General features: G+C 41.3%; 1 long non-coding RNA gene across 1 annotated transcript in view; it reads left to right on the forward strand.

Annotated features, from left to right (window-relative positions):
- Positions 1–16289, forward strand: part of LOC147004984 (uncharacterized) — a 56016-nt gene extending 39727 nt beyond the window's left edge. The window contains exon 3 of the long non-coding RNA XR_015046893.1: positions 12074–16289. This is a non-coding gene — a long non-coding RNA (uncharacterized LOC147004984). The remainder of the gene's footprint in view (positions 1–12073) is intronic.
- Positions 16290–22505: the final 6216 nt, after the last annotated feature.

A 22505-nucleotide genomic window follows, 5' to 3' on the forward strand; every position in this document is an offset into this window, starting at 1 on the left:
AAAATGTGGTACATTTACACAATGGAGTACTTTCTCTAGCTCCTCCATTGGGGGCCCTGTGATCCATCCAATAGCTGACTGTGAGCATCCACTTCTGTGTTTGATAGGCCCCAGCATAGCCTCACAAGAGAAAGCTATATCTGGGTCCTTTCAGCAAAATCTTGCTAGTGTATGCAATGGTGTCAGCATTTGGAGGCTGGTTATGGGATGGATCCCCGGGTATGGCAGTCTCTAGATGGTCCATCCTTTTGTCTCAGCTCCAAACATTGTCTGTGTAACTTCTTCCATGGGTGTTTTGTTCCCAATTCTAAGAAGAGGCAAAGTGTCCACACTTTGGTCTTCGTTCTATTTCAGTTTCATGTGTTTTGCAAATTGTATCTTATCTTGGGTATTCTAAGCTTCTGGGCTAATATCCACTTATCAGTGAGTACATATCATGTGCGTTCTTTTGTGATTGGGTTGCCTTACTCCGGATGATGCCCTCCAGTTCCATCCATTTGCCTAGGAATTTCATAAATTCATTGTTTATAATAGCTGAGTAGTACTCCATTGTGTAAATGTACCACATTTTCTGTATCCATTCTTCTGTTGAGGGGCATCTGGGTTCTTTCCAGCTTCTGGATATTATAAATAAGGCTGCTATGAACATAGTGGAGCATGTGTCCTTCTTACTGGTTGGAACATCTTCTGGATATATGCCCAGGAGAGGTATTGCAGGATCCTCTGATAGTACTATGTCCAGCTTTCTGAGGAACCTCCAGACTGATTTTCAGAGTGGTTGTACAAGCTTGCAATCCCACCAACAATGAAGGAGTGTTCCTCTTTCTCCACATCCTTGCCAGCATCTGCTGTCGCCTGAATTTTTGATCTTAGCCATTCTGACTGGTGTGAGGTGAAATCTCACATTTCCCTGATGACTAAGGATGCTGAACATTTTTTCAAGTGCTTCTCAGCCATTCGGTATTCCTTGGGTGACAATTCTTTGTTCAGCTCTGAGCCCCATTTTTAATGGGGTTATTTGATTTTCTGGAGTCCACCTTCTTGAGTTCTTTATATATATTGGATATTAGTACCCTATCTGATTTAGGATAGGTAAAGATCCTTTCCAAATCTGTTGGTGGCCTTTTTGTCTTATTGACAGTGTCTTTTGCCTTATAGAAGCTTTGCAATTTTATGAGGTCCAATTTGTCGATAATCGATCTTACAGCACAAGCCATTGCTGTTCTATTCAGGAATTTTTCCCCTGTGCCCATAGTTTCGAGGCTTTTCCCTGCTTTCTCCTCTATAAGTTTCACTGTCTCTGGTTTTATGTGGAGTTCCTTGATCCACTTAGATATGACCTTAGTACAAGGAGATAGGAATGGATCAATTTGCATTCTTCTACATGATAACTGCCAGTTGTGCCAGCACTATTTGTTGAAAATGCTGTCTTTTTTCCACTGGATGGTTTTAGCTCCCTTGTCAAATATCAAGTGACCATAGATGTGTGGGTTCATTTCTGGGTCTTCAATTCTATTCCATTGGTCTACTTGTGTGTCACTATACTAGTACCACACAGTTTTTATCACAATTGCTCTGTAGTACAGCTTTTGGTCAGGCATGGTGATTCCACCAGAGGTTCTCTTATACTTTTGAAGAGTTTTTGCTTTCCTAGGTTTTTTGTTATTCCAGATGAATTTACAGATTGCTCTTTGTAATTCATTTAAAAATTGAGTTGGAATTTTGATGGGGATTGCATTGAATCTGTAGATTGCTTTTGGCAAGATAGCCATTTTTAGTATATTGATCCTGCCAATCCATGAGCATGGGAGATCTTTCCATCTTCTGAGATCTTCTAGAATTTCTTTCTTCAGAGACTTGAAGTTCTTATCATACAGATCTTTCACTTCCTTAGTTAGAGTCATGCCAAGGTATTTTATATTATTTGTGACTATAGTGAAGGGTGTTGTTTCCCTAATTTCTTTCTCAGCCTGTTTATTCTTTGTGTAGAGAAAGGCCGTTGACTTGTTTGAGTTAACTTTATATCCAGATACTTCATTGAACCTGTTTACCAGGTTTAGGAGTTCTCTGGTGGAATTTTTAGGGTCACTTATATATACTATCATATCATCTGCAAAAAGTGATATTTTGACTTCTTCCTTTCCAATTTGTATCCCCTTGAACTCCTTTTGTTTTCTAATTGCTCTGGCTAGGACTTCAAGTACAATGTTGAATGGGTAGGGAGAATGTGGGCAGCCTTGTCTAGTCCCTGCTTTTAGTGGGATTGCTTCCAGCTTCTCACCATTTACTTTGATGTTGGCTACTGGTTTGCTGTAGATTGCTTTTATCATGTTTAGGTATGGGCCTTGAATTCCTGATCTTTCCAAGACTGTTTTCATGAATAGGTGTTGGATTTTGTCAAATGCTTTCTCAGCATCTAACGAGATGATCATGTGGTTTTTGTCTTTGAGTTTGTTTATATAATAGATTACGTTGATGGATTTCCGTATATTAAACCATCCCTGCATCCCTGGAATGAAACCTACTTGGTCAGGATGGATGATTGTTTTGATGTGTTCTTGGATTCGGTTAGTGAGAATTTTATTGAGTATTTTTGCATCAATATTCATAAGGGAAATTGGTCTGAAGTTCTCTATCTTTGTTGGGTCTTTCTGTGGTTTAGGTATCAGAGTAATTGTGGCTTCATAGAATGAGTTGGGTAGAGTACCTTCTGCTTCTATTTTGTGGAATAGTTTGTGAAGAACTGGGATTAGATCTTTTTTCAAGGTTTGATAGAACTCTGCACTAAACCCTTCTGGTCCTGGGCTTTTTTTTTTTTTGGTTGGGAGACTATTTATGACTGCTTCTATTTCTTTAGGGGATATAGGACTGTTTATATCATTATTCTGATCCTGATTTAACTTTAGTACCTGGTATCTGTCTAGAAATGTGTCCATTTCATCCAGGTTCTCCGGTTTTGTTGAGTATAGCCTTTTGTAGAAGGATCTGATGGTGTTTTGGATTTCTTCAGGATCTGTTGTTATGCCTCCCTTTTAATTTCTGATTTTGTTAATTAGGATGCTGTCCCTGTGCCCTTTACTGAGTCTGGCTAAGTTTTTATCTATCTTGTTGATTTTCTTAACAAACCAGCTCCTCATTTGGTTGATTCTTTGAATAGTTCTTCTTGTTCCCACTTGGTTGATTTTAACCCTGAGTTTGATTATTTCCTGCTGTCTACTCCTCTTGGGTGAATTTGCTTCCTTTTGTTCTAGAGCTTTTAGGTGTGTTGTCAAGCTGCTAGTGTGTTCTCTCTCTAGTTTCTTTGTGGAGGCACTCAGAGCTATGAGTTTTCTTCTTAGAAATGCTTTCATTGTGTCCCATAAGTTTGGGTATGTTGTGGCTTCATTTTCATTAAATTCTTAAAAGTCCTTAATTTCTTTCTTTATTCCTTCCTTTACCAAGGTATCATTGAGAAGAGTGTTTTTCAGTTTCCACGTGAATGTTGGCTTTCTATTATTTATGTTGTTATTGAAGATCAGCCTTAGTCCATGGTGATCTGATAGGATGCATGGGATAATTTCAATATTTTTGTATTTGTTGAGGCCTGTTTTGTGACCAATTATATGGTCAATTTTGGAGAAGGTCCCATGAGGTGCTGAGAAGATGGTATATCCTTTTGTTTTAGGATAAAATGTTCTGTAGATATCTGTTAAGTCCATTTGTCTCATAACTTCTGTTAGTTTCACTGTGTCCCTGTTTAGTTTCTGTTTCCATGATATGTTCATTGATGAAAGTGGTGTGTTGAGGTCTCCCACTATTATTGTGTGAGGTGCAATGTGTTCTTTGAGCTTTAATTAAGTTTCTTTAATGAATGTGGCTGCCCTTGCATTTGGAGCATAGATATTCAGAATTGAGAGTTCCTTTTGGAAGATTTTACCTTTGATGAGTATGAAGTACCCCTCCTTGTCTTTTTTGATAATTTTGGGTCGGAAGTCGATTTTATTAGATATTAGAATGGCTACTCCAGATTGTTTCTTTGGACCGTTCGCTTGGAAAATTGTTTTCCAGCCTTTCATTCTGAGGTAGTGTCTGTCTTTTTCCCTGAGATGGGTTTCTTGTAAGCAGCAAAATTTTGGGTCCTGTTTGTGTAGCCAGTCTGTTAGTCTATGTCTTTTTATTGGGGAATTGAGTCCATTGATATTAAGAGATATTAAGGAAAAGTAATTGTTGCTTCCTATTATTTTTGTTGTTAGAGTTGGCATTCTGTTCTTGTGGCTGTCTTCTTTTAGGTTTGTTGAAGGATTACTTTCTCGCTTCTTTCAGGACGTGGTTTCCGTCCTTGTAATGTTTTTTTTTTTGTTTGTTTGTTTTTTTGTTTTTTTGTTATTATCCTTTGAAGGGCTGGATTCGTGGAAAGATAATGTGTGAATTTGGTTTTGTCATGGAATACTTTGGTTTCTCCATCTATGGTAATTAAAAGTTTGGCTGTGTATTATAGCCTGGGCTGACATTTGTGTTCTCTTAGTGTCTGTATAACATCTGTCCAGGCTCTTCTGGCTTTCATAGTCTCTGGTGAAAAATCTGGTCTAATTCTGATAGGCCTGCCTTTATATGTTACTTGACCTTTCCCCCTTACTGCTTTTAATATTCTGTCTTTATTTAGTGCATTTGTTGTTCTGATTATTTTGTGTCAGGAGGAATTTCTTTTCTGGTCTAGTCTATTTGGATTTCTGTAGGCTTCTTGTATGTTCATGGGCATCTCTTTCTTTAGGTTTGGGATGTTTTCTTCTATAATTTTTTTGAAGATATTTGCTGGCCCTTTAAGTTGAAAATCTTCATTCTCAACTACTTCTATTATTTGTAGGTTTGGTTTTCTCATTGTGTCCTGGATTTTCTGGATGTTTTGAGTTAGGATCTTTTTGCATTTTGCATTTTCTTTGATTGTTGTGCCCATGTTCTCTATGGAATCATCTGCACCTGAGATTCTCTCTTCCATCTCTTATATTCTGTAGCTGATGCTCACATCTGTGGTTCCAGATTTCTTTCCTAGGATTTCTATCTCCAGTGTTGTCTCACTTTTGGTTTTATTTATTGTTTCTACTTCCCTTTTTAGGTCTTGGATGTTTTTGTTCAATTCCATTACCTGTTTGGTTGTGTTTTCCTTTATTTCTTTAAGGACTTCTAACTGTTTAGCAGTGTTCTCCTGTATTTCTTTAAGTGAGTTATTAAAGTCCTTCTTGATGTCCTCTACCATCATCATGAGGTATGATTTTAAATCCTAGTCTTGCTTTTTGGGTGTGTTGGGTTACCCAGGACTGACTGAGGTGGGAGTGGTGGGTTCTGATGATGGTGAGTGGTCTTCTTTTCTGTTAGTAAGATTCTTACGTTTGTCTTTCACCATCTGGTAATCTCTGGAGTTAGTTGTTATAGTTGTCTCTGGTTGGAGCTTTTTCCTCCCGTGATTCTGTTAGCCTCTGTCAGCAGACCTGGAGTCTAGCTCTTTCCTTAATGTCAGTGGTCAGAGTGCTCTGTGCAGGCAAGCTCTCCTCTTGCAGGGAAGGTGCACAGATATCTGGCTGAAGATGATGGCCTGAAACAGGGCCTGTCCCAGAAGCTATGTCGCTTCTGTACTTCCACTCTCACCTGCACAGACTAGTTTCTGAGGGTTCTGGGACTCAAGATGGCTCCCCAACCTCCAAGGATCCTTCTTAATAAACTATGCAACAAACTCAAATTCTGACCCAGGATCTCAACTCAAGACAGTTCTGTAATATACAGTCCTGCATGTGGCTCTCTTCACACCACTGTTCCTCATATCCTTAAGACTTGGATCTGTGTCCTATTCAGGGACCTCTCGCTCTTGGTTCCAGTTCAGTAGGTCCTTTGGGTCTTCTAGATAGATGTCAATCATGTCTTTCTCTTAGTCTCAATTGTCTACCTTTTCTCTGGTATTACTTCCCTTGGGTAGTGGAGTACCAGAATGCACTGTTGCTCTCTGCAGGGGCTATAGTTTTCTCAGATCACACAGAAGATGAATCAATTTCAAGACATGCTTGTTGTACACCTACTTCTGATGAAACATGCAGCTATCATTTAGGAGTTTACAGAGTTAAACTAAGCCTTTCCCCTAAAGAACTTACAAAGATGTGTAGAGGTAGAAGTTTCCTCTATGAGCAGAAGACCCTTTCAGGTCTGCACATATTACTTGCTTGCTTCCACTGTGAACCCAGGTTATGCTGTCAATTTCAGAAGCAACATTCAGAAAGGATGACTGAATATGTCCCAGCCCATATGGCCCTGATTTTCTCATCCACAGAAGCAGATTCCCATCACATCTTCCTAAATATGCTTCATTCTTGAGTTTAGATGCAGAATAGCATTTTTTATCCCTTGGGTTATTCTCACAGACTGGTGAATGAGAATGATTTTTGTCAACTAGAATTCAGGGACAAGCACTCGTTATGGAGCCAATTCTATGTGTTAAGTAATTCCTTAGAATAAGAGAATGAGCAGCACTCAGAGGCCATTTCACTGGCCCATATCTCATCAGGGTATGATAAGGGAAAACCAGAGTTCTGACTTTAGATAAACATGATAATAATAATAATAATAATAATAAATAATAATAATAATAATAATAATAATAATAATGCACCTCACTTTCTTACTCTCTCCTCCCACCCTCTTTCTCTCTCCCTCTTACTCTAGCCTTTCTTCTCTCTCTCCTTTTCCTACTTCTCTCCTCTTGGCCATGGCCAGTCTCTCTCTTTTACCTTTTCTCTTTCCCCCTGCCTTTCTATAATAAAGCTCTAAAACCATAGACTGTCTCTGTTCATCAAGGCCTGCTGTGCTTGGATGATGGTATAGGCTTTCTCCTAATGAGCCATGCCTAATCTCCCAATGGAAGGCCTTCCTGTGCTCCATTTAAGGCCTGGACTAAAGACTCTCACCTGCATGGGAACCTCTCTCCCTCTGCCTTCTCTCCTGTAATCCCCGGGGTGAGGGTGTCACCCCAGGGCCCCTGATATCAGGGACTGCCCCTGTCTACACCCCGTCGAGTGGGGTCAGTGGCTTAGATGCCCACCTGGGGCCGAGTGGAAAGCATCTGGCAGCCCTCTCGCATCTGCCTGCCCAGAGCACAAGAGGAACTCTGGCGGGATGTGGGCTCCTCCCTCCCCCCTCCTTCCCCTGCCCCCTTAGTTCCCAACAGTATATTGTCACATAATATATGTTTGTGTGTACTATATATAAAATATAATATATGACATACATATAGATATTATATTAACATATTTAGGTATCTATGTATAATATTACATTAATTATATTGTATATTATTCTATATGCTAAAGCATCACAGGATGCTTTTCTGGAGAGCAGTCACTTTACTGATGCATATTTTAGTTTTTTTATTAGAATAATAATATTAATTCCTCCCAGGTGAATAGGAGGTTGCTAGAACCTGTTGATTAGTTGATAAAATAAGTATACAAAGGCAGTTTCTTGAGATGGTCAACTGAAAGCACATGAGTTCCTTTTATTACAAAAACAAAAACATAAAACTAATGGTCTTGGTCACAAAGCTCACAGTCACATGTGCTTTTGATAAAACTGTGTTTTAAGTTTTTCTCAAATGAATGACAGTCCTCTATGGATTTAATGCCTATCATAAGCTGCTCTTTTGGCTTTTGAGTTTGTAGACTTGCTTAAGGAAATGTAAACAACTATTATTGTTGTTGTTAATGTTTTTTAAGGAAACTCTTATTATTATAATGACGTATACAACATTACAAATGTCTAATCAAATACTCATAATTCTCTATATATTGATGTCAAATTGCTATTTGTTGGTAAGCTCACAGAGAACTGATGTAGTATCATACTATTCATTGCTCAATCTCAGAAGCCCAAGCAAGTGTCTGGGACACTATTCATTCTCTACAAGTATTTGCTGGGCCTAATTCAGCCATATGGGAAACAAAGTAGGTCATTAAGATAGGGTAAACATTAAGGAGAAGCAGATACAGAACTGAAGAGAATAATAAAAGTAAAACAAATGTGGAAATTAAGTGGCCAAGTAGAACTTGTAATTAATCTCAATAAGAGAAAATAGAGACATTTGAAGCAGCAAAGACTCAACACCATCTGGACACAGCATCAATCTCCAGAGCACCCAAGACTTCAGTAGATGCCGTTCTAGGAAGAGAAAATGGAATAAGTTTCTCAAAGCCCCAAATAACAAATCATGAAGGGCCCATATTAAGAAAGAAGAGCCTCTTCTTCATCTGCTATGGCACTTGGGAGAGTGGGCCCTGCACCTCCCCTGGGAAGCACAGGAGAGCTGGCCCTGGATGTGGGGGCTACAGGCTCTAAGGGCGGGAGTGTGGGGGCAGGCCCTGGCTTTTCTGCTGGGAGGTGGCATAGGTGAGAGAGGGATACTCCCTTCTCTCCCTTTTGCCTTCGACACCAGGAGTATGGGGTGGGGATCAGGGAGAATTATGAGAACAGGAGAGCAGGCCCTGGTCCTCACCTGGTCAGTACTCCAGTAGAGCTGGCCCTGGATGTGGGGGTTGCAGGTAAGCCAGCCCTGAGGGAGCGAGTGTGGGAGAGCTGGCCCTGCCTTTTGTCTGTTGGGCGGAGGTGTGGACTAGGGAGACACCATCCTCTCCTCCTCATCCCTCTCCATTTATGGCAGGTGGGAAAGCTGGACCCTGGGGTCATGAGAGTGGGAGAACTACCCATGTCCCTCACTGGCTGCAACACTTGGGAAAGAACAAGTCCTGTACTTTGCCTGGGCAGCAATGTGAGGTGGCTCCCTTGGGATAGGATAGCAGAAGAACCAGTGGGCCGACCAGTTTAGATACCCGTCAGGACTTTAAGTTGGCACACCCCAACATCTACCCCATTGATGAACTGCTGGAGTGCATGAAGAGAACAGTCCTACAGAGCCAAACCTAGAATCTCCATGACACAGGTCAGCAACAGAATATCCCAGGGGAGTTACAGTGAGATTCTAGTATTGATGGAGTAGCAGAAGCCAGAGGCCTTGTACTAGACCAACAACTCATGGCAATGAACATTGGTAAGCAAAGAAGTGTAGACAAAAAGTTATACTGTGGGACACACTGTGACATACTATAGCTTCTACAGGAGTTTTTTTTTTTTTTCTCTCTCTCTCTGTTGGTGTGGAGGTGAAAAGGATGGAGGGCGGGTATGAGGGGATGTGGAGATGAGTGGGATTGGGGATCATGATGTGAAACCCACAAAGAATCAAGAAACAAACAAATAAAAGCAGAGCCTCTGAGTATTACTCTTTGCCAGACAATACCTGGGAATGCTAGAGAAGTCATTTGCTATATGTTTGCACCAGATTGAGAATTATGATATTAGCTAACTGGTTGCTGGCATGAGATGACCATCAAGAGATGGTAGCATTTGGTTCATTTCTACACTATAAATGAATTGACTGGTTGGGATTATGTCACCCAATAAAGTCTGACCAGGTGCGGGCAGACTAGGCAGACTGAACAAGCGTATCAACTTCTAAACTTTCTCTTACATTTGGCTTTTCTTCTGCAATTCACCAGAGTCTTTTGATTACCCTGTGGATTAAGCCTCAACCTTGATTGGAGTACTGCTTTCCTCGAGCTATGCCTACACTAGCTAATCTAGCTCTCTCTGGCCTTTCAGAATCCAACTTCTTCCTGCCTCATCTCTTTCTACACCAAATTCATTTCTGTTACAGGGTCCCTACTTGAGTTTCAAGTCAAATTAAAATTCCTACTGCAATGATCCATCCTGTCTTGTGTGAGGCTCCATCCATCAGACTGTTCTTAGGCCATCAGGCTGTACTTTCCCTAAATCTGAATTTGCTCTTTTCCTCATTTGCAAGGAACTCTTCATTTTAACAGTCATTTTTATTTTGAAAAACAGTGTGAGGTATATGGGAATCCTAGCATAAGAATGCAGTGACTCATTGTCCTACTTAGGGTTGCTGTTGCTGTGATGAAACACCATGACCAAAAGCAAGGGGAGGACAGGCTAATACTTCACATTGTAGTGGAATTCAAGGATAATTGAAGGAAGTCAGGACAGAAACTCACACAGGCTAGGAACCTGGAGGCAAGAACTGATCCAGAGACCATAGAAAAGCCTACTGGCTTGTTCAGCCTTCATTTGTAGAACTCAGAACCACCAGCCCAGGGATAGCACTACCACAATGGGTCAGATCCTTCCCCATCAACAATTCATTAAGAACATGTCTATCAGGCCTGTCTATAGCCTGATCTTATGGAGGCATCTTTTCAACTGAGGCCCCACCTCTCTTATGACTCTAGCTTGTGTTAAGTTGACATAAAACTAGCTAGGACAGTCATGTTTGCTGTATGGCTTCATACTTTCTGGAATGACATGCATCCTGTAGTAAGCAAAACACAGATGTCTACATATTCCACTATATTGGTCATCAATTAGGTTGGCTCTTTGAACCTGGACAATTTATTTGTTCAAGTATTATTCATGTCTATTTTCATGTAATAGTAGCAATACTAAATGCAAGAGACACCATATGGACCAGAAAGCATGATATTAAAGTTGTAAAGTCAAGCTCTGTACAGAAAATGTTTGCTGACACAGGACTAGAGCTTTCTTCATTGCTTCAGTCTGTCTGGTCTTCCATTAGAACAGAGACTGCTGAAAGGCATTTGGGTTTCCTGTACTGCAACCCATTACAGAGATGATGTGGAATTTCTGATTGAATGACAGGCATTCATCCAAGAAACATTTTTAAGTGTTCCAGTTGAACAGCAAAATCTAGACATGATGTATATTTTATGTGATGGAAGGGGTGTTCCCATGCCTCCTCTTCTCAACGTGTTGATTCTTATTTAACTCCACTAGAATACTGTCATAAACATTTCTCAAACTTTCTTGAAGAAGTTTTAAGGAGCTTCCTTCCTTGAGTCTGCCCTACTGCTGGGCTTGGCACAGAGGTGTCCCTAGACAGACAGTAGTAGTGAAGTGAACACTGACTGAATGAGCTTTCTTTTTTGGTTGCAGATAATTTTATTTAAAATATGTTGTTTGAAAACATATGTAAACTTGAATTTCACAATGTTCATAGCTCCATGGTTAATTAAATAACACTCAGGCACATGTTTAGAGAACACTGTCATATTTTCAGAGAGATTATCTAAAAGCAGAAACAGATACAACGGTCTCACTGGGCCATTCTGTTATACTGCAAAGAATTCTAGCCTTCCCAAGAAACAAGAAGAGTCCAAGGGTCAAGAGAAGCAGAGGCAGCCTCCACGTAGAATACAAGCTGTGTTTCAGACATTTGCTTTGACCTACATTTTAATTTTTTTATTTTCTTTTTCTTGTGTATTCTTCTTCTTCCTCTCTCTCTCTCTCTCTCTCTCTCTCTCTCTCTCTCTCTCTCTCTGTCTCTCTCTCTGTCTCTCTCTCTCTGTCTCTCTCTCCCCCCTCTCTCCCTCCTTTCCTTCCTTCCTTCCTTCCTTCCTTCCTTCCTTCCTTCCTTCCTTCCTTCCTTTCCTTCTTTCCTTCTGTCTTTCAGTATCTTTTTCTATTTTCTTTGTCTTTAAAGACGTCTTTTTGGCTGTTCTAGAACTTGCTCTGTAGCCCAGGCTAGCCTTAAACTAGGAAAGCTGCCTGCTTCTCCCTCTAGAGTAGCTAGGCATGGTGGAGCATGCCTTTGAGAGGATCTGTGAGTTGACCAGAGCTGGTCAACTAATCGAGTTGCTGGACAGTTAGGGCTACACAGAGAAGCCCGTTTCAAAAAACAACAAACAAAACAAAATAATTAATTATTTTTCATGGATGTATTGTCTAAGGAATGGCTAGATTCTAATCCATTGTGTGTGGCTGGAAGGGCTGTGAAGGAAACAAATCATCCATCTTGGCCAGGTTATTCTCTACTGCTGAGTCTCTGGGATTCTCTTGTAATTATTTATTACATTTGAAAAATGGGGGAATGCTTTTGAGGTAAATAAATGTGATTAAGTAACAAACTGATTTTGATTATTCTTGACACAGTATATTTTCTCACTGTTTTTTTTTTTTTTTCTTTTCCCAGGCATTGAAATTTCTTCTACCTTTCTGACAGGAAACCTGCCCAACCAGCTGCTGGGGTTTGTTCCGGTTGGTGCCAGCACAGCTCACCTTGGGCGTGAACTCAGCAGACCATCCCATGGTCCCCAGAGGACTCTCCACTCTGCAGGTGCCCTAGCACACCCAGGATCTTAGGATCACTGAGGAGAGTCAGCCTCCAGAGAGGGCTCTGACTCAGGAACTCAGGTGAGAGTGCCATCTTGGGTCTTGGGTCTCTCAGAGACCAGTCTGCTCAGAAGAGCACGTGGACCACAGAAGCAACAGAGCCTCTTGAACAGGGTCCCTTCGGGCCTTCATCCTCAGCTAGGAGGCAGAGCTGAGCTCCAGACCTCTGTGCACATTCCCTGCAAGAGGAGAGCTTGCCTGCAGAGAGTTCTCTGACCACTGGGACTCAGGAGAGAGTTGGACTCCCAGGAGTGGTGACAGAGGCTAACAGAATCACAGGAGGAACAAGCTCCAGCCAGAGTCAGCTAGAAATCTAACACCAGAGATTTCCAGATGGCGAAAGACAAATGTAAGAATCTTACTAACAGAAACCAAGACCACTTGGCTTCTCATGAGAACCCAGTATTCCCACCACAGCAAGTTCTGGATACCCCAACACATCTGAAAAGCAAGATTCAGATTTAAAATCATATCGTATGATGGTGGTAGAGGATTTTAAGAAGGGCATTAATAACTCACTTAAAGAAATACAGGAGAACACTGCTAAACAGGTAGAAGTCCTTAAAGAGGAAGCACAAAAATCCCTCAAAGAATTACAGGAAAACACAACCAAACAGGTGATGGAATTGAACAAAACCATCTAGGATCTAAAAATGGAAGTAGAAACAATTAAGAAATCACAAAGGGAGATAACTCTGGAGATAGAAATCCTAGGAAAGAAATCAGGAACCATAGATGCAAACATCAGCAACAGAATACAAGAGATGGAAAAGAGAATCTCAGGTGCAGAAGATTCCATAGAAAACATGGACACAACAATCAAAGAAAATGCAAAATGCAAAAAAGATCCTAACTCAAAACATCCAGGAAATCCAAGACACAATGAGAAGACCAAACCTAAGGATAATAAGTATAGACGAGAGTGAAGATTTTCAACTTAAAGGGCCAGTAAATATCTTCAACAAAATTATAGAAGAAAACTTTCCCAATGTAAAGAAAGAGATGCCCATGAACATACAAGAAGACTACAGAACTCCAAATAGACTGGACAAGAAAAGAAATTCCAACCGACACATAATAATCAGAACAACAATGCACTAAATAAAGATAGAATATTAAAAGCAGTAAAGGAAAAAGGTCAAGTAACATATAAAGGCAGACCCATTAGAATAACACCTCTAGTGGCTATTCCTGGTTGTCAACTTGACTATATTTGGAATGAACTACAATCCAGAATTGGAAGGCTCACCAGTGACCCTTATCTGGAGGCTTGGAGATAGAAGTTTCTGATCTGGATCTTGGTATGGAGAACTTGAGGCATAGTGGCTATGGATTCCAGAAGATTAAATCTACAAGTTCAAGGTCATCTGGGATTAAGGGTGTGGTGGAACACACCTTTAATCTGGCTACACCTTCTGCTGGAGACAATATAAGGACATTGGAAGAAGGGAGTCTTGCTCTTGCTCCTTTGCCTGCTTGCTGTGTGAGACTGAGTAACTGCTAGATCCTTGGACCTCTATTCACAGCTGCGACTGAACCATTGTTGGGAATTGGGCTGCTGACTGTAAGTCATCAATAAATTCTTTTACTATATAGAGACTATCCATAAGTTCTGTGACTCTAGAGAACCCTGACTGAACACCAGACCATGAAAGCCAGAAGATCCTGGACAGATATTATACAGATCCTAAGAGAACACAAATGCCAGCCCAGGCTACTATACCCAACAAAACTCTCAATTACCATAGATGGAGAAACCAAAGTATTCCATGAAAAAACCGAATTCACACAATACCTTTTCATGAATCCAGCCCTTCAAAGGATAATAAAGAGAAAACTCCAATACAAGGAGGGAAATTATGCCCTAGAAAAAGCAAGAAAGTGATCCTTCAATAAACCTAAAAGAAGATAGCCACAAGAACAGAATCCTAACTCTTAACTACAAAAATAACAGGAAGCAACAATTACTTTTCCTTAATATCTCTTAATATCAATGGACTCAATTCCCCAATAAAAAGACAGACTAACAGACTGGCTACACAAACAGGACCCAACATTTTGATGCATACAGGAAACCCACCTCAGGGACAAAGACAGACACTACCTCAGAGTAAAAGGCTGGAAAACAATTTTCCAAGCAAATGGTCCAAAAAACCAAGCTGGAGTAGTTATTATAATATTGAATAAAATTGACTTCCAACCCAAAGTTATCAAAAAAGACAAGGAGGGGCACTTCATACTCATCAAAGGTAAAATCTTCCAAGATGAACTCTCAATTCTGAATATCTATGCTCCAAATGCAAGGGCAGCCACATTTATTGAGGAAACTATAGTAAAGCTCAAAGCACACATTGCACCTCACAGAATAATAGTGGGAGACTTCAACACACCACTCTCATCAATGGACAGATCCTGGAAACAGAAACTAAACAGAGACACATTGAAACTAACAGAAGTTATGAAACAAATGGATTTAATAGATATCTACAGAACACTTTATCCTAAAACAAAAGGATATACCTTCTTCTTAGCACCTCATGGTACCTTCTCCAAAATTGACCATATAATTGGTCACAAAACAGGTCTTAACAGATAAAACAATATTGAAATTATCCCATGTATCCTATCAGATCACCATGGACTAAGGCTGATCTTCAATAACAACATAAATAATAAAATGCCCACATACATGTGGAAGCTGAACAACACTCTATTCAATGATAACTTGGGTCAAGGAAGAAATAAAGAAAGAGATTAAAGACTTTTTAGAGTTTAATGAAAATGACGCCACACGATAACAAGCAGGTTACTGGAGAAGAGGCAGACGTGGATACTGCTTCATCACCCTCTTCTCAGGGAAAGAGACTCAATTTCCATAAAATGCTTAAGTAAGATCATTCCCCTCCCCCTAAATTTGGCCATCAGTCTCATGCCAAAAATCATTTATACATTGCCGTAGTCTGTGCTTCCGACATGGTAATATACATTCTCGCCACATTGGAAACTAAACAGTCATCCCAGGCTAGACACATCATTAAATTGGAACTTGAAGCCGTCGCCCATGAGAGTTGTAAGACTAAGCACTGCACAGAGATTAGTCTGGAAGCTGTTAGACAGTCTCTGAGAGGCATGTCTGATTGCATGAAGGTTGAGTGCCCTAGGGTCCTTCCCCCAGAAAAAACGGCACGAGAGCAGGTCAGGGTTACTCTGGGTAGAAGTCTGTGGGCCTGAGAGTCAATCCTGTACATAGTCCCTAACATTGTACACTGGGGATCAGACCTCTACCTCTACCCACGGAGCTTGCTTCGTTCCTAAATCCCTTGGCTAGCCCAAGTTATACCCAACATACTGGGACCATTAATTCAAGCCTCATAGATGACTTGTCCTTGTGGTTTTAGAAATTCACCGGGTGAGCAAACAGATGTTTAGGCGGCCGTTAAAAACGTGGCTACAAATTTATTATATAATATGCCTTTATAAAAATATTAAAACGGGGGAGATGTTGGGAGCTATTAAGACAACTCTTGATCTCTGAATTGGGCCTCTCCCCCGAGAAGAAAAAGGGGTCAAAAGCGAGCTACAGACACATTGATTCTGAGAACAACCACGGGATGTTCCAGCCCTAAGTCATCGCCTATGTCCTGACCACACCCTGATACCACCAAGTTCCTGCTTCCCCATGTAGCTGCCAAAAGAAAGAATTTCTATTGCCTCCCCCCATAAGTACTTCTCCTTTTGCTTGTATTGCCCTACTCCTCCCACTGATATCTGTACTTCCCCTTTTGCTTGTGCATTTAAGCCTTGGGCCTTTGTCAATACATTTGGGGCTTTGATGCAAAAAAAAAAATTACTTTCAAAGCCGTATGTTTTTGTTGTTATTGTTCTTTTGAGAAAGGCTATCATGTAGCACATGCTAACCTTAAACATAGTATGTAGCTGAGGCAGGCCTCAAATCCCTGGTCCTCCCCCCTCTACCTCTTAAATGCTGGGAATAAAAATATGCAAGATCATGCTGAGTTGGTCCAAAGTTTCAAAGTCAAAAAAAAAAAAAAAAAAAGAAAATGATGCCACAACATACCCAAACTTATGGGACACAATGCAAGCAATCCTAAGAGTATCTCTCTCTGTCTCTCTGTCTCTCTCTCTGTGTCTGTCCTTCTATATCTTTACTTTATTTGCTCTTATGACTCTGTCTGCCTCTACCCCTTCTCCAGTTCCTCACTCCCCTCCCTTCCCTCACAATAAACCCCCCTTATACCAGGTCTGTCCCATGTCATGGTTTCTCAGGGGGACACCTTGGCATAGGCCCACCAGGTACCCCCTAACCCTCACCACTCTTGTGTTGTATTTCATAACATTGAGGCTAACCTGGTCTATAGGGCAAGTTCTAGGACTGCCACAGCCACACAGAGAATGTTGGGTTTCAGAAATTGCCCTTAAAGCATACAAACACAGATCTCAGTCAGACAGGAATGGTTTTTTGAATGCATACCTTAAGACTGACTGATAGAATTCTGGACTGAGGCTACACTGATAACCATTTCTCAGGGCTGGCTTATAAAGGAAAAAACTACAATGAGCTCATGTGTGAGTTCAGGAAGTGGTTGGCTCTGACTCATGCTATTTGGGTTGGCTTGACAGAACAGTTCTAACTGACCTTTATTCTGATTGGCCCTACGTGGAGCTTACAGTTGTTGAATTTCTTAAGATTCACAAACCTCAGAACACACAGTAATAACAAGGTATATATATGGTCAGCATGACCCCACTCTGACTCAGGTTATTTTTCTGCATCTATGACTGGCAGGAATATTAAAGCAATACAATGAAATAGCTGGTGGGCATGGAACAAAATGGTTAAAGCTATGCTGGGGTAGGGAGTGGAGGGGGTAGACCTCAATAGAGAAACCCCGTCTTAGAAAACACAAAACAAAGCAAAACAAAACAAAAATAAAAAGATGTACTAGTAATGTTGGCTGTGAGCTGGAGTGTTCAGTTGTTGTAATAGAGAGTCTGGGCTCCTTTTGCCAGTAATGGCCAGGGGCCAAGGTCAAGAGCAGAGGGCACCCCCAGTGTCTCAAATGTCCAATAGGGAGATTTCTGTGAGTGAGGGGTTGTCACCCAAGCTCAATCACTAAGAGAGGGACACAAGAGAGGATCCGTTGTCTTTATTTCCCAGTGGTTAAGAAAGGACACTGGATTCCTGCAGAAGGCCATCAAAAGTAAAAGAAAAATTTCCAACCAAGTAGAACTGGACAGAGATTCAAGGGAATCCACTGGGGCTGCTGAGGGCTGTGGTGGGGTGCATTTTCACCCTGACAAGATGGTGTGGGGATGCCAGACACTCAATGGTCTTGGGATGTTTAGGATGGATAGTAAGGGAAAACTCACCAATTAGCCACTGCTGGATGACATGAACTGACATTGGCTGGCTGGAAAGCTCAAGAATTAGGTTGGGGATCCTAGGCTGATCTGAGTTATGACCTGATCCGAGTTACAACACCAATGTAAGGGGTTGCGTGGGTTCCCGGGAATCAGTACAAGACAGACCCAGATACCAAATTCTCAGCACAAAGATTTATTACCCTGGAAGAGCAAGTTGGGTAGAGAGTCTGTCTCTGGGTTAGACAAAGGCAGATGTAAGCAACAACACCAGCAGGTGATTTTTTTTTGTTGTTTTTTGTTTTGTTTGTATTTTGTTTTTTTTGTTTGTTTTTGTTTTTGTTTTTTCAGGAGTGGGTGTTCAAGGAGAAAAGGGGGTAGGACATGCTAGGGTGAGGTCATAAATCCTGACTGAACAGTTTAACCAGTATAGCCCAATAATGAATTTTGGTGTTGGAACTTGGGGTGCTTTGTCTCAGGAATGAGTCAGTGATGAAATAAGGAATACACTTTGAAGACTAGCTTTAACAATGTGCTCTAATGATATAGCATGGGAGAGAGAAAGAGGCAAAAGGGCAAAACCTCTACCCATATTTGCCATGCCATGACTGGAGCTGTTAGAGAGCCCTTCAGTTGTGACCAGCTTGTTATGCTCCTGTTTTGCTTCTGTAACTCTGCCTGCTTGCCTGCCAATTTCCCCCATTTGGAAGCCCCAAACTCATTAACTATAAAAACCCTGCCTTACTCATGTTCAGTTCTGATCTCTCAAGCCCCACTGTTAGGGAGAGACATCTTTTTACATGGTTTTTTTAAGCTTGCTTTAATCAATCATTTGGTTTAATTAATTTACTATGATTTAGATCAGTGGTCTTTTTCCTCAAATCTGTTTGATTAACATCAGGAGCAATCAAATTATAATGCAAGGAGAAAGGAGAAAGTGCCTCTCTAGTTCAACTTTTAAAGTGGCCTCCTATGCTGGAGGGAAAGCCTGGGCCAGGGATGAGATAGTCATCTCTAACCCCAGCTCTGGGGAGACAAGTGGCCTCTTGGAAGTAGCTGGCCAGCCAGCCTAATCAATGAGTGAGCTCCAGGTTCAGTGAAAAATGTACAGAGACTTCTTACCAAGACTCCCTAACACCCCGCTATCCAGTGCTTCCCTGCCCCCCACCCCCATGCTGTAGATAATAAATACCCTGAGGTTTCAGTTTGTAGGTGGTCTCCATCAAAGCAAGCACAGCCTCACTCCCTGATCTCTGCTTTTCTGTACTTGTGTCATTCTCTAGCTGCCCCATCAGGTTTCCAGGACAACTGAGGCAGACCTCCTAATATTGATCTCTGGCCTCTTCATGTACCTGTACATGTGTCTCCCAAGAGTAATGCTCTGTAACTCCAGGATGGTTATGAACCTTGGCTCTCAGATGTAGATCTGTCTATACTGCATACTCTTAGATCTTCTCAGAGCTTCCCACTGTCAGCACCACACTCTGGAGGACTCTTGGTGCTGTGAGATGGGAGCACAGACAGCAAAGGGAAAGCAGGGACTTACTTAAAATCTAATGTTCCCATATAAGAGGTACAAACTCTCACTGGAGAAAAGTTAGAAGCTGAGGAGAAATAGGAAGAAACAATAAAATGCGCATGTGTGTGTGTGTGTGTGTGTGTGTGTGTGTGTGTGTGTGTGTGTGCCATTTTAGTAGCTAGGTGGCTGTGGTTAAAAAGCACAGTTTGTTTCCTCACTTTCAAAATGGGCATGTGAACAGCATCTATACCATATGGCGCTGCCTCTGCATTTGGGCATGTGAACAGCATCTATACCATATGGCGCTGCCTCTGCACTTGGCAAAGTCTGCTGTATGGTTGGCAGTTAATATATTAACTACACTCATACTCATATTCCTGGGTTCTTCTGTCTATAAAGTTGGGACAATTTTCCATAATTTGAATACTACTTATTACATAGTACTTTCCCTCATGTAGCTGGTAATTTATAAAATGATTTCTTAATAACTAAGAATCACTGGTAGGGTTTTAAATATGAAAAAGTCTCAATGTGAAGTTTAATATCCCTCAATTCCAAGCCCAGATACATGAAGCAGTAGGCAAATAGTAGCTCTAACAATGCTTGGTGACTGTGGTGGAGTCTTTGCAGCAAAGCATGGAAGCTGGCTTTTCCTAAAGGTGCCCTGTGTGTGTGTGTGTGTGTGTGTGTGTATCTGTGTGTGTCTCTGTGTGTGGTGTACATGGTGGATGGTGGATCCACACATATTTTGTGGGTACATGTGACTAGGTGCACACAGGCCAGAGGAGGACATTGGGTGTCCTGCAGTATTACTTTCTACCTTATTCACTCAAAACAGAGTCTCTCCCTGATTCTAGATCTAGGGTAGAGGCCAAGCCTGGGGATTTTCCCCATCTTCACCCCCACAACTCTGTGCTTACAGATGTGGGCACTCACACCTGACATTTCTTTCTAATACCTTTGATCACAATTTTCCCTCCCCCTTCTCTGAGATCCACCCCGTCTCCTCACCTATCCAATGCCACATCTTCTTTCTTCTCTCTTTTTAGGAACAAAACAGGTCAATCAAAAACCAAACAAACACTGGGCAGTGGTGACACATGCCTTTAATCTCAGCACTTGGGAGGCAGAGGCAGACCAATTTCTGAGTTCAAGGCCAGCGTGGCCTACAGAGTGAGTTTCAGGAAAGCCAGGGCTACACAGAGAAACCCTGTCTCGAAAAACCAAGAAAAAAAAAAACACCAAACAAACAAATGAACAAACAAACCAGAATAAAACAAGGCAAACAGAGAAAAATAACAAAGAAACACACACACACACACACCAAACAAACAAACACACATCTATAAAAACAGAAATTTGGAAACCATAATAGATAAGCAATAGACAAGTAAGGTAAAAATGTCCAAACAAGGCATTATAAGAAAAAACATCTCCCAAAATATTGAGTTCATCATGGAGCCTGCCCTTAAGTGTAGTTTGTATGTTCAGTGAGATTCCATTGAAGAAAACTATTTTGTCCTTTGTGAGCAGTTGTCCATTGGAGATAGATTCTGGGTTATGGACAAAGGGTTGTATCCACTTCTTCACTCAACATTAGGACTCCAGCTGTCTTGGACCCATACCTGACTTATTACATGGCTGTTGAGACCTAAATTCAGGTCTTTATGCTTTTGCCCACGGAGCCATTTCCCCAGCTCCAAAAACTACTTTAAAATAGAATCTCTACCTTGCATTATTTTTCCAATTTTAATTCCCAGTTGTGATCTGGAGCACTGTTCCTATGATGGTGAGGTGCGGAACACAGGAAGCAGGCTAATGGCCTTGAGCTCATCTTTTTCTTTTATTGATCTTGAGTCTTTGAACTTGGCAATCAGAAGTGTTTCTGTTCTTTTACCAGACCCATTGTTAAGAATGAAAGGCTTAAAGAGGCTGCAGCTGCCAACTTCTTCTGGTTAGGTATTTTAAAGAATACTCTTGGGGGCTGGAGAGATGGCTCAGCAGTTAAGAGCACTGACTGCTCTTCCAGAGGTCCCGAGTTCAATTCCCAGCATCCACATGGTGCCTCACAGCCACCTGTAATAGGATCTGATGCCCTGTTCTGGTATGTCTGAAAAGAATGACTCACATATATAAAATAAATAAAATGCTTTAAAAACAGAATACTCTTGGCATCTGATAAAATGATTATTTTCCCATCCCCTGTGTTGAAATATGAACATTGTGAGGTTCCTGGACGTATAGCACATGGAACTGTGGGATTTCTCTATCACTGATTTCTAGCAGTTTCTCAGCTCAGACCAATTCATACTTGCTTGAAATTGTAAATGTTGACACTTAATGTTCTCTCTGTGGGGTTAAGAAAGGTGATGAAATGTGAGTTTGTTACACCTCGTCCTTGTCAGGATGAAAGTGATGAGCTCCTGGTCCTTTCATACTTAGCCCTGAAATAGGAATTCTCCCTATTTGGTTCTTATTAACCTTGAGCAGCAATCTATAAGCAACTCTACTTTCAGGCTTCTCATCCCTGACTCCCCAAATTCTGTCTTTAGATTAACATAGTTTAGAATTTCAATATGTATTTCTTTATCTATTCTCTGTCCACTCGTTTATTGAGTAGGGCCTTACTTTATAGCCCAGGCTGGCCTAGAATTTATGGCTCCATCTATTCTTAAGCATGTCTTACTTTCTATCCTACCGTATGCTCCAAACGTCATATACATTTATTACTTTGATTAATATTTCAAAATAAGCTACTTCAGCTTCCTATATTTGTCCTGCATTCAAGAATACACGTGGTGATGGCCAGTTTGGGTTGCGAATTTGACAAATCTGCAAAGAGGGAAGGAATTTCATCTGAGACAGTCCTCTGTCAGATAGGCTTGTGGGCATGTCTGAGGTGTTTTGATTAGTGATTCATATAGGGAGGCCCATCCTACTGGGGAAATACCAACGAGGGAAGGTGGTCCTGGGCTGCAAAAGTAAAGTAGCTGAGGAAGCCAGTAAGCAGCATTCCTTATTGCCTCTGCTTCAGTTCCCGCCTCCAGTTTCCCAGGCTGGGCTATGTCCTGGCTTCCCTAGATGATGGGCTGTAAGCTGTAAGCCAGGTGAACCCTTTCCCTCCCCAAGCTGCTTTTGGTCAATGTTTCATCATATCAAAAGAGAAAGCAAACTAAAACACATCAGTGGTAGTTAGGGTTTTACTGCTGTGAACAAACACCATGACCAAGGCAAGTCTTATAAAGGACAACATTTAATTGGGGCTGGCTTACAGGTTCAGAGGTTCAGTCTGTTATCATCAAGGTGGGAGCATGACAGCATTCAGGCAGGC

Source organism: Mus caroli, unplaced genomic scaffold (genome assembly GCF_978045245.1).
Source record: "Mus caroli unplaced genomic scaffold, Mus_caroli_1 scaffold_4, whole genome shotgun sequence".
Taxonomy (NCBI): domain Eukaryota; kingdom Metazoa; phylum Chordata; class Mammalia; order Rodentia; family Muridae; genus Mus; species Mus caroli.